This window comes from Microtus oregoni, unplaced genomic scaffold (assembly GCF_018167655.1).
Source record: "Microtus oregoni isolate MIOR12 unplaced genomic scaffold, Mior012 000028F_ref0000031, whole genome shotgun sequence".
Taxonomy (NCBI): domain Eukaryota; kingdom Metazoa; phylum Chordata; class Mammalia; order Rodentia; family Cricetidae; genus Microtus; species Microtus oregoni.
The window spans coordinates 25,154,111-25,166,769 of NW_024543087.1; the positions used below are offsets into that span (position 1 = coordinate 25,154,111).

The following is a 12,659-nucleotide window of genomic DNA, read 5'->3' on the forward strand; positions in this document are numbered from 1 at the left end:
AGCTCGGTCTACCACAGCTCTGCTTTCCTTCATCGACTTGTATTTATCATGAAATCAACTTGCTGTGAGGGGCCTCAAGGCCTGGGCTTTCTGTAAGGAAATGGGAACAATTAATGGGCTTATCTGATGAAAAGTAATGCCGCTAATGATTTATTAATTATCATGTGACTTATCTTTCTGCTTCTTATTAATCAAAGATGTCATGTAACTCTGGAACCCCACATGAAGGGGAACAGACTAGATGCAGCCCTGTGTGTGTGGATGTGGGCTGGAGCCAGGTGTCCCTTGCTTCTCCTGAACCTGCTCCAGCCCGCTGCAGCCTGTGGGGTCAATCTCCTTGGGCTGCAGACAGGGAAAGGAGAGAGGCAAAGGAGATCCTATGTTGGACTGTACGCCATGTGCCAGGAATTGTTCAGAGTACTTCGTGGCCTCTTCTGAGAGCTACAGAAGAGGTGTCGCTGTATTAAAATCTTACATGAGAAAATGGAGGCTCAGAAATGTTAGATAGGTTGCCCAAGCAATGAAGTTAGAAGGGCTGGGATTTGTGCCCGGGTATATCTGAGGCAGGGGTGGATGCCTTTTAAGGAAGGCTTCAATTAAACCACAAGAGTGAGGCAGTACTCTGGGCGGAGCTGCACTGAGGTCCAGTAGGCATATTAGAGTCACTGGAGAAGGAGAAGGGTCACATTTCTATCCTTGGTCCTCAAGGCTTTCAATATCTCACAAGTGACACAAGATTCATACCTATGACACAGGGCACACCTGCCTGAGTGATTACTCTTCTCAGGGTTCAGGCTTGTTCCCAGGCTAGCACTTCTCAGAGCCAGGGATTGCTTCATTAGTGGCAGGGGCTTATAGATTGGAAAGGATTCTATAGATGGGATACTGGTGTCCTGGCTAGTTTTAAGTAAGCCTGACACAAACTAGAGTCATCTGAAAGGAGGGACTCTCAATTGAGAAAATGCCTCCATAAGACCCAGCTGTAGGGCATTTTCTTAGTGATTGATGTGGGGAGAGCTCAGCCCATTGTGGGTAGTGCTATCCCTGGGCTGGTGGGCCTGGATTCTGTAAGAAAGCAGAGTGGCCAAGCCATGGGGAGCAAATCAGTAAGCAGCACCCCTCCATGACCTCTGCATCAGTTCCCGTCTTCAGGTTCCTGCTTTGTGTTCCTGTCCAGACTTCCTTCAATGAGGGACTCCAATGTGGAATTGTAGGCCAAATAAACTGTTTCCTCCCAACTTGCTTTTGGTCATGGTATTTCATGACAGCAATAGAAACCCTAACTAAGACAGGCTAGTACCTGGATAGTGGGTTATTGCTGTGACAGACCTGACTATATTGTTTTGGGTAAGGTTGTGAAGGAACTTTGGAACTTTGGGCTAGAAACACATTGAGTGTTGAAAGCTCAGTAGGATGTTTTGTGGAGCTTGGAAGATAAGGATGTTGATAGCTATTCAGACAAAGGAGGCCTGGCTTGTGAAGTTTCAGGGGGAAGCAAAGACTTTATCAGGCCTTTTGTGTGAGGAATCTGTGGTTTCTGGTCAGTTGGAGCTGAAGAATTAACTGTGATTCACAAGAGACCAGAACCTCTAAAATTGAACCCCTGATTTGTGGGACAATGGATGCTGGTCAGCTGGAGTGGACCAATGGACTGTGATTAAGAAGAAGCCAGCATCATTGAGGTCAAATCTTTTGGGAATTGTTCCCTAAGAGTCAGCATCCAGAAACTGTGTTCCAGAGGTGACCCAGGTGGTGTCTGGTGCTGGCAGCCAAACTTGGTAGTGTAAGAGTCACCCAGTGGTGCTAGGTTTGAAGGTGTGAGGGGTCACAGAGAACATCTGAGTCCTGGCACTGTGTGGCAGGACTGGAGTCTCTGAAAAGAGGCAGGAGTAGCTATTGGTCAAAGTGCATCCAGGTGAAGCACAAAGCCCCGTCATTTTGGAGATGCCAGTGTCATGGGATGACCACTAAGAAGGGCGGCAATGGAGCTGAGGAGCAAGCTGGAGCCTGGAAGACACGCTCTGTGTGTGCCGCAGAGGGCAGAATCAGAGAAGTGACCTACGCCCTCTGGAGGAGCCCAGAAGATAGTGAGTGAACCCCAAATAATCGGACATCGAGTTATTTACAAGTTTGAAGTTTTGTTTTACTATGTTCAGCTTGTGACTGTGCCCTGGTACTTCCCTCTTGGAGTAAGAAACATTTAACTTGGGGTTTTCGTCTCGGGTTTGCTCCACTGCAACTTAAAGCCCAGTTTCGAGGCGGTCCCCTGGCCAAGCTTCGCTGGCTAAGCTTCGTCTTCGCCGTGGCCCTCAGTGATGCAGAAGCAGATTAAGCACATGGCGGCTGTCATCAAACGAGAAGCCAATGAGAAAGCAGAAGAAATCAATGCAAAGGCAGAAGAGGAATTCAGCATTGAGAAAGGTCGTCTTGTGCAAACCCAAAGACTGAAGATTATGGCATAATGTGAGAAGAAAGATTGAGCAGCAAAAAAAAAAAAAATCAAATGTACAATCTGATGAATCAAGCAAGAATCAAAGTCCTCAAAGCAAGGGATGACTTCATCACTAATCTGCTAAATGAGGCGAAACAGAGACTCAGCAAGGTGGTAAAAGATACAACTCAATACCAAGTGCTGGGGAACGGACTGGTCCTTCAGGGCTTGTACCAGCTGTTGGAGCCTCCTCGTATTATTGTGCGTTGCAGAAAACAAGATTTCCCTTCAGTGAAGGCTTCAGTACAAAGCAATTTCTATGTATAAAATTGCCACCAAAAAAAGATGGTGATGTCTAAATTGACCAGGAGGCTTACCTGCCTGAGGAAATAGCTGGTGGAGTTGAAATCTATGATGGGAATTGCGAGATAAATGTTTCCAACACTCTGGAAAGCCAATTGGATCTCCTAGCTCCTAGATCTTCCCTGGGAAAGCCCAGGGAGCCTTGTTTGGTGCAAATGCCAGTAGGAGGTTTTGGGACTGAGCCTGGGGAGGTGCAGTTCATCTGAGACTGTAGTCCTGGAGCAGCAGATATCTGTGTGGCTCCTCTTTCTGTTCTAATACTGGTAATCAGTGGATACCCTCTGCAGCTAATGCCCAGTGTCAACAGGAGAGAGGGCCACTTGGTGTGGGCAGGAACTCAGCCCCAGCTCCTCTGACACCACAGCTGTGCACTGGTCCTGCAGCAGGACTGGAGGGGTCAGATGGTGCTGCGCGTCCCTCCCTGAGGACCCATTCTCCCTGCTCCTAGTCTAGACTAGAGTGAGTTGTGCATGCTGTCCCCTGCATTGGGTATCAAGCGCAGGTGGGGCTTGCATTCCTCCAGCAACGCTAGGTTCACTGTGACTGTTTGGGTCTAGTTTTCCTTATCTGTAAACGTGATTTAAAAATCTAAGCCACAAATACTCTTTATTTCTTAAAACAAAAAGTCTATGTGGAAAGAAAAAGAAAATCTTTAACTTAATTTTGACTTTATAGGAGCCCACAGAGGGGAGACTGAATTTTTAAAGAGGTTCTAGGTTTCAAAAGGAAGTTTGGCTTTTTAAACAAACTGAATTTTAAAGTGTTTGAATTTGTTGGGTCCAGGGGTAGGTTGATCCAGAATTTCCTGAGAAACCGCCACACTGCTTTCCAAAGTGGTTGCACAAGTTTGCATTCCCACCAGCAATGAATGAGTGTACCCCTTTCTCTACAACCTCTCTAGCAAAGGCTATCATTGGTGTTTTTTATTTTAGCCATCCTGACAGGTGTAAGATGGTATCTTGATTTGCATTTCCCTGATTGCTAAGGAAGTTGAGCATGGCCTTAAGTGTCTTTTGGCCATTTGAAGTTCTTCTGTTGAGAATTCTCTGTTCACCTCAGTGCCCCATTTTATAATTGGGTTGATTAGCCTTTTACGGTCTAGTTTCTTGAGTTGTTTATATATTTTGGAGATCAGACCTTTGTCAGTTGCGGGGTTGGTGAAGATCTTCTCCCAGTCAGTGGGTTGCCTTTTTGTCTTAGTGACAGTGTCCTTTGCTTTACAGAAGCTTCTCAGTCTCAGGAGGTCCCATTTATTCAATGAGGCCCTTAATGTTTGTGCTGCTGGGGTTATACGTAGGAAGTGGTCTCCTGTGCCCATGTGTTGTAGAGTACTTCCCACTTTCTCTTCTATCAGGTTCAGTGTGTTCGGACTGATACCAAGAGATGCCCTATCATACAACAAAAGTATATGCTCAACTATGTTCATAACAGCATTGTTTGTAGTAGCCAGAACCTGGAAACAACCTAGATGCTCTTCAATGGAAGAATGGATGAAGAAAGTATGGAATATATACATATTAGAGTACTACTCAGCAGTAAAAAAAACAAGGACTTCTTGAATTTTGCATGCAAATGGATGGAAATAGAAAACACTATCCTGAGTAAGGTAAGCCAGACCCAAAAAGAGGAACATGGGATGTACTCACTCATATTTGGTTTCTAGCCATAAATAAAGGACATTGAGCCTATAATTAGTGATCCTAGAGAAGCTAAATAAGAAGGAGAACCCAAAGAAAAACATATAGGCATCCTCCTGAATATTAACCTTCATCAGGCAATGAAAGGAGACAGAGACAGAGACCCACATTGGAGCACTGGACAGAAATCTCAAGGTCCAAATCAGGAGCAGAAGGAGAGAGAGAACGAGCAAGGAACTCAGGTCCGCAAGGGGTGCACCCACACACTGAGACAATGGGGATGTTCTATCGGGAACTCACCAAGGCCAGTTGGCCTGGGTCTGAAAAAGCCTGGGATAAAACGGGACTCTCTGAACATAGCGGACAATGAGGACTACTGAGAACTCAAGAACAATGGCAATGGGTTTTTGATCCTACTGCACGTACTGGCTTTGTGGGAGCCTAGGCAGTTTGGATGCTCACCTTACTAGACCTGGATGGAGGTGGGTGGTCCTTGGACTTCCCACAGGGCAGGGAACCCTGATTGCTCTTTGGGCTGATGAAGGAGGGGGACTTGATTGGGCGAGGGGGAGTGAAATGGGAGGTGGTGGCGGGGAAGAGACAGAAATCTTAAATAAATAAATAGAAAAGAAAAAAATAAATAATTCAATGCATTAAAAAAAATAAACTGTTTGAATTTGTAAAGATTTGTGAGACTTTTAAATTTTGTAAAAGAAGTGAGGTTGATGTTAATGTGTGAGCTTCAGGATGAACAAGAAAGGGACGGTTATAACTTAACAGTGACGTCTGTGTGTCAAGTTGACAAGGGGTCACTTGTCCTGGCTAGTTTATGTCAAGTTGACACTAGCTAGAGTTATCTGAAAGGCAGGACCCTCCATTGAAAAAATGCCCCCATAATATCCAGCTTTAGGGTGTTTTCCCAATTAGTGATTGATCGGGGAGGTCGGTCCATGGTGGGTGGTTCCATCCGGGGGCTGGTGGTTGAGGATTCTGTAAGAAAGCAGGCTGATCAAGCCATGGGGAGCAAGGCAGCAAGCAGGATCCCTTCATGGTCTCTATATCAGCTCCTGCCTCCAGGTTTCTGCCCCAAGTTCCTGTCCTGACTTCCTTCACTGACGGACTGTGATGTGGAAGTGTAAGCCCAATAAACCCTTTCCTTTTCAGATTGCTTTTAGTCACTGCGGAGTTATTTAAACAAGGCAAATTTTGTGACTCATGTGAAAAGGATCAGAAATGACTGGTTGACAAAGCCGTTTAGCAGAGAACCCATATGTGTCTTGAGGGGAAGGACTTCTGGAAGCGGCTGCAGCAGGCTGTGAAGAGGAGGACTTAGGGAAAGGGGTCTGGACTTAGCAGTTCTCACTCTCTATAGACCTTTGTGAGGCTAATGCTAAAATGCTAATATATATGACTATGTGTACACATGAAGGAATACGTGGATATATATGGATGTGTGGATATATGTATATATGAATATGGATTGTGGGAGTCTACTCAGGAAATTCTATGCATTTGGAAAGCTATGGGGTGGGAACACTATAAAGTATATATGTGTAAGAATGTGTAATATTTGTTTGCTGAGTGCTTCCGTGTGTGTGTGTGTGTGTGTGTGTGTGTGTGTGTGTGTGTGTTTGGGTGTGAAATGAATGTGCTTGAGCAAGACACAGCTCTGAATGCACATGAAGAAGTATATGTGACTCTAGCAATGGCTGTTGGTCTTTGCCCTGTGTAAAGGCTGTGTTTGTGTGGGTGCTGTGGGGACATGGCAATCTGAGACCTTGGCCACTTGGGCCAGAAGAAGCAGGGAGAGGTGTGTGTGGGCCGAGAAGGTGAGATGATCCTGCTAAGGCTGAGAGAGGATCCTGGGGCTCTGTCTTTCATGCTTGTTAGCGGAGGTGCCACTCCAGATGTGGATTGGTGCGTACAGACATTCTGAAAGGGAGTCCTCTTTTCTACCACTGAAGAGGAAGCCCGATGGCCTTTGCCTCTTTTGGACATTTGTGGATACCCCAGCAAGTCCCACGGAAGGGACATTAGCCAGACTAAAACCAGATCCATCATCTCTGGGTTGAGGCCCATGGAGTTTTCTCTCCCTCCCTCTGAACCCAACAGTTTGAAGTTGAGCTCCCCGCTGCCTTCTGGGTATGACAGCATGGCAGGAGAGGAGCAGGCTAAGATTGATGGGATCTCTGTCACCAGGGCTCCTGGCTAGGAGGGAAGCCTTGCACTCTCTGCCAGGTGATAGCCTCCCCAGCCCTACTCCAGCCCGTCTGGGTTGGGGACATGCCTTTGATCCCCGAGTTCACACATGTCACCAACCTCTATCTCATGGAAATCAACTGATCCGAAGACCTACATTGCTTCCTGTAACTGTCTCACTCTCCAAAATGCCTCCTAGAGTAGCAATTCCCTTTCGTTTAGCAGGGTGCTTGAAAACACCACAAGAGGGCATCTTGTGGAGAACCAGGAGTGAGGAGGAGAGGCTCTGGGAACACTGGTGTCTGCTTGCCCTACTGCCTCCCTTCTCTAGAGGGAGGGCCCTCTGAGTGGCAGCTCTTCCCTATTCCCTCTGCCATCCCTGCCACCCATGAAGCTGGCCCACTCACATCCTGCATCCTGACCCAGCCTTACTGACATAGGCTCCGTGACTCCCCATGGGGGTGTCCTGAGGGGTGGTCCTAGTACGTTGCAGGTCCAGCCCAGGCAAGGTGCCCACCACCTCAAGATGCTGGCTGGTCAGGCAGGACTCTTCTCATGGCTGGGTCCAGAGGTGGGGGTGGGAAGGCCAGCCGCCCGCCTGCATCCGGGTGGGCCTGGCTCTCTTCAAGTGATCCCGCTCCAGCTGCAAACTCCCAAACACATACTTTGGGAGGTCAGCCTGGCCTGAGGCTAGGGCACTTCATTATTCCTGTGACATATCTTTGAACATGCTACAATCCGTCCACTCCTGGCTCAGCCTTGTCTCCACCACAGAGCTGGCTTCTTCCCCCCTCCAGAAGGACTGCTTAGCCCCAGACAGGCTCCTAGGTAGAAATAGCAGTACTATTGGCGGACATTGCCTGGAAACCCTCCTTTGCGGCCATCTGGCCTACACTGGAGGAGGATGCTTGGCTCTGCTTTTTAGATGCAAATTCCCTTGAAGAGTAACATATGAGACTCTTAATACCCTAGCACAGGAGGCCTTTTCTATCTTTATCTCCAGCACCGGACTCTAAGATGAAGGAGCCTGGAAAAGGGAGATGAATGTCCCGCTTTATGCTTCTTTGTTTCTTCCTTTGCCATGATCTAGCTCTGAGTCACTTCTGATTCCAACAACCCTGCCCACAGCAGTCTTTTCCACATGGCTTATTCTGAGAGGTTGAAAATGGTACCCTACTTACAGTATGCTGGGGAAAAGATCTTGGGCAGAGTTAGATTTATTCTGTAACCCCATCTTGCCATTGTTTGCTGGGTAACAGTCTTTTAACCTATCTGTGCCCCAGTTCCTCAAGCGTTACCATTGTGAAGTTCCTTTCTCTATGGCCTGGGACCCTTGTGTCGCACACACCCAGGCTGCTGGACCCAGTTTACTCCCGTCTGTAGTTGCAGATCCTGCTGCCCAAGGGACTCGGGGAAAGCATGCTCCCTTGTGTGTAATGTGCTGGTGTGAGAATGATTTTTCGTCCCAGCCACGAGCTCCTGTCTAGACCGTTGGATCTAAGGAGTGTGCTGAGCTGAGGCTTGTTGCCTCCATGAGCTTGGTTAGGTGAGGTGGATGCATTCCACCTAGGGAAGTAGATCTTTCTCCCAAACTCTCCATCTGTTACAGAAGAATCACAATTGTGGAAACGATCCACTACAATGGAGCTAGTAATTTACATTTTCTTTGATGCAAGGGGAACTCACTTATTACACACTTGGGTCTTGACAAGGTTGTTTCAGCCTCACGACAAAGCAGTTATTTGTGCTTTACATTCACAGGGTAGGAAGTGAAGTCTCAGTTGTTGAATGTTGGCCCCCATATGAGCCAAGATGGATGCAGCTGGATTGGGGTCCGAAGCCAGGTCTGTCTCTCTTCGTTTCGTTGTGTCTTTAGGATTGTCCACAGTATGACTGGCATCCACTCAGCGTCGCTCTCTCTCCCTGCCGGTGTTCAGTGCCCATGGCAGTATGTCTGTAGTCCTCTACACTCAAGCTTCCTGGTGGCCACCAATCTTCTCAAGATGATGTCAGGGGTTCAAGATGTCATCAAGGCCAGGAAGTGATGAACTTTGAAAGGGAAATCTGAAAAAGGCAGTATTTTAATCTAGTGAAGTTCTTTTTTGTGGAATATTAGAGGTTGATTCTTCCCAAGTGACCTTCCTAGGCTCTCCGATGGTACCACTAACACCCCGTCTTTGTGAAAAGCTAGTCTTCCACTGTCTGCCGGGATGCCAGTATTATTCTTCTCACCATTTCTAACTTACTGAAACTTCTTATCCACATGCGAAAGTTATAGTCGGTCTCAACAAATAAAGAGGAACAGAGAAAAGCTTAAAAATGCAAATGTGATTGTTCGCATGGAGCTGAGTTTTTATCGGAGACCTGGAGGCCTTGAGCAGTGCTTGTCCTCTGTTGGGGTTTTGGCGTTTTCACCTGGGTTGCACTAGTCAGGACTATCCCATTGGCAGATGGCTGTAGTCTAAACTGGCTTGGTAGAGAACTGTATTGGCTGATGCAAGTGTGAGCTCAGACTGTTTGTCTTCTTCTATGAAAGGAAAGTCCTCACTGTGCTTCTATGATCTGAACTCAGTTCCCATCTCTCCATCTCTGGTTCCTATTGCCTGCTTTCTTAGAGTTTTTTTTTTTTTTTTTTTTAAATAGAGCTAACACTGCCCTCCCCCAAGACTTGCGAGAACCTCTGATTGGTTCTATGTTAGGCACCAACCGTCTTTGAATCAATCACTGTGGCCAGAGATAGAATGTCTGTGGTCCAGGTCCCATGACCTCTCTGGCTTGGGAACAGAAAGTATACAGGTTTGCTTCACCCAAATGTGGAAGGGAATGCAGAGGGAAGGACTGTTCTCAGAAAAATAGAATGGGTACTGGCCAGGCCCCAGCCATGTAACCTGCCATTGCTAAGTTAGTGATTTTAATCCCTGCTCCAGGGACCACAGACCTCTGAGGAGGCACTTAGGGGATATCTGTAAATAGTGAAGTGTTTTTCAAATCTTAGCAAGGGTTTAAATTGTCTGTGGAATTGGTTTTTCTCTTTTGGCTGCTTCGCTATGGGGGTTTCACATAAGTTTTCATTTTGATAAATCTTTTTGATTTTGTTGATAAGAAAAAGGCCTGGAAACCATTGCGATAGATGATATCGGAGGCTTCCATTTAGAATATCCTTGTGAGCTAGATGCCAGAGTGAATAATTTTCTCCAGTTGAGGGCACATGTTAAAGAGTAAATCTTTAGCTCCGCCCTGCCCACTCCCTGTAGTGTCTGTTCCTTTCCAAATGACCCCACTGGCTTTATTACCATCTCTGTCAAGCTAGCGCCAAGTCTGCCAGCCCCCACCTCCAAGGACCCACCTGTTTCCTGCTTTGCAAATGTCTTGCAGATGCAGAAGGAAGTCTGTTTTGGTGCAGAAGGAGGACAATTTTTGTGTCCCTGAGTGCTGATTCCTGACTTTCACCACCAGAGTGTTGTGTTACTTAGAGAGGGAGGTGCATCGCAAATGCCATGCTGCCTTCTGTACTCGTGGGCCAAAAGACACAGCTCTGGGGAATATGCTTATCATAACATTTGGGATTCCAGGACAAGATACACATGGGGGCCTTCAAAACATGCATTGTATACACATACATACATGCACACACACACACACACACACACACACACACAAAGTAAAGTGTATCTTCATTCCTCCTACTTCGACAAATGCATTTTTGCAGTGACCTAGGCGGTGAGCTTAAAGTCAGAATTCTCATACTTGTCAGAATCGTCTATTGCAATATGGCAACATGGGGTGAGCTGGCTCCTAATACACAGGCCACCCTATTCTCTCATTCTGCTCTACGAGGGGCTCTACATGCAGGAATTTGGACACTCAAGTCACCATACAGGCTCTGTAGACAGATATCCTTGGCCATCTCACAGGCCTAGAGCTGCACACCCTTGTGGTTCCTTTTGCCATTGGAGGACAGCATCATGGGAGATATCCATCCCCTAAGGAAATCCACAAAATCCAATTGTAGACACCAGAGCATGCTCTAGAAGGGAGTATATGTGGTCAGCCACGTGAAGTCACCATTTGGGAGCAGGAGTACAGTTAGTGAGGAGCCAGAGCAGAGCCACCTAAGGCCTGGACTTTCCGTTCGGAAGCAGAGGCTCTGAGGTCAGGCAGTTATGTATTACCATTCAGTGTTATTAGTTGTGTCTAGGGTCTGGATCATGTATTCTCAACTGTCCATCGTAACTGGCTCTTGCCCTGTTGTTAGAAGGAGCAGAAGAAGAGGATGATAGATTAGAGGTTTTAGTCCAACTGCCAAGATAAAGCGGAGAAGGGGTACCAGAGTGAGAAGTGAGGCAGTGTAAGGTGTGTGCTCTATCAGAGGGATTCCTAGAGAGTCTGCTTCGGTGAGAATCCTTATTTCTGCCAGGAGCTAGGGAAGGGAAATTTTTGTTTGGGAGGATTTTGGAGAAAGCTTCTAGAACATGGAAGGCCAAATGTGTCTGCTATCAGCTCAGGCTGGTGAGAAGGGCTGGAAGACTCACTCTGCCTGGAGCCGTTTGTACTGTTGCCTAGGAATTCTGCCTGGAAAATGGTCTCTAAAGTCTGTACCACACCTGAGTCCAGACTTCACCACCTGTGGAGTCCCAAAGAATTATCTTTCTCTTCTTAAATATCTCCTCCCTCTATTCTGCCAGGACCCTGGCTATGAGCCTCTCAGCAAGTCTGTGCTCAGAACCTGATTGTCTCTAGCATCTACTCTACTTGTATTTCATATCAATATTCCTGGAGCATGACAGTAGAGCTGGAAGATTGTATTTCTTAGCTTACGTCATGGGTAGGGGCTGACCTTGTAAGATTTCACCAATGGATTCTGAGAGGAAGAACTGTGTAAAGGATGTGCTGGCAATGGCTTCTCAGGGAGTTGTTTTATCCAGTGTCTGTGGAAATACTGATCATGGCGGTTTTTGTATTCTGCTATTGTCATGAGGAGACAGCAGGTTAATGTCATGGAGGAGAGAGAAGAAAATATGGCTTTCTGTCTCAGTTACTCATGTTGCCCTAGTTGCTTGTTGTCCTTTTCTGTGTTTCTACAGAGATCCCAATGACCAGGAACAAGAAATCAGTGATGCGTCATGATTTGGTCTCATTTCGCTTCGTGGACAGGATGGGCTCCATATTTTGCTTGTGCTAACCAAATTCAGCTGCTCGTTTCCACGTTCTGCCCGTCTCTGTTTTGGTGACTTCCCTCGGGGTATGCTGTCCCCACACATTATTCATGATCCCCCTGCGAACCTGGACATTTGGTGACTAAGGACTGCTCTTGCCATGTGACAGGGGAGTAAACCAAAGTCCAGATATAATCCATTCTGGTCTTGAAGTCTCTTGCTTAATAGTCTCACTTCCTCAAGTGCCTGCAGGCTCCGGGAGGCGAAGATCCTATCTGATGTATTCCTTGTCACAGCCTTGGCATCCAGCTTGCTGCCTGCTGTGGGGCTGCACTCAGCCAATGCTTGCTGACTTCCCAGAGAAGCCCTTCTTACACAAGGGGCTGCAGAGCTCAAGCTGCAGTCCTGGTTCTTCACATGCCTTCAAACGCCAGAATTGTGGGTAGCACATTTGAGGCGTCAGAAGATCTGCAATACCTAGAAGCAAGAAGGAATCCCATCTGCCACTTTGGGTGTCCTGGTATTTATTTCTGTGAGTTCTCCAGCACAGACTGCTCTCACTCCTTGTAGACAACGTCTTTACACACTTTACTAGTGTGCCCAGTGCTCCCCCTCTTTGTCACAGTTATGGGGGTGCCATGGATGTACCATCTTTCTTTGATACTAATCCATGTGGCAACCATGTCATCAGTATCCCTCCTTTGGGTTATGTGACTACCCAGCTATGAGCAGAACTCGCATCTTCACTCTTTCTGGAATTGGGCTATTCCTTATGCCAGTTGCTTCTCAACTGGGGCCAGTTTTGTTCCTTTGTCCCAGGGAACATGTGGCAACATTTGGAGACATTTTGATTGTTTTAACCCAGAAGTAGAA

At 46.9% G+C, this 12,659-nt stretch overlaps 1 pseudogene; it reads left to right on the forward strand.

Annotated features, from left to right (window-relative positions):
- Window positions 1–2,315: 2,315 nt before the first annotated feature.
- Window positions 2,316–2,975, forward strand: LOC121464564 (annotated as a pseudogene).
- The last annotated feature ends 9,684 nt before the right edge of the window (window positions 2,976–12,659 follow it).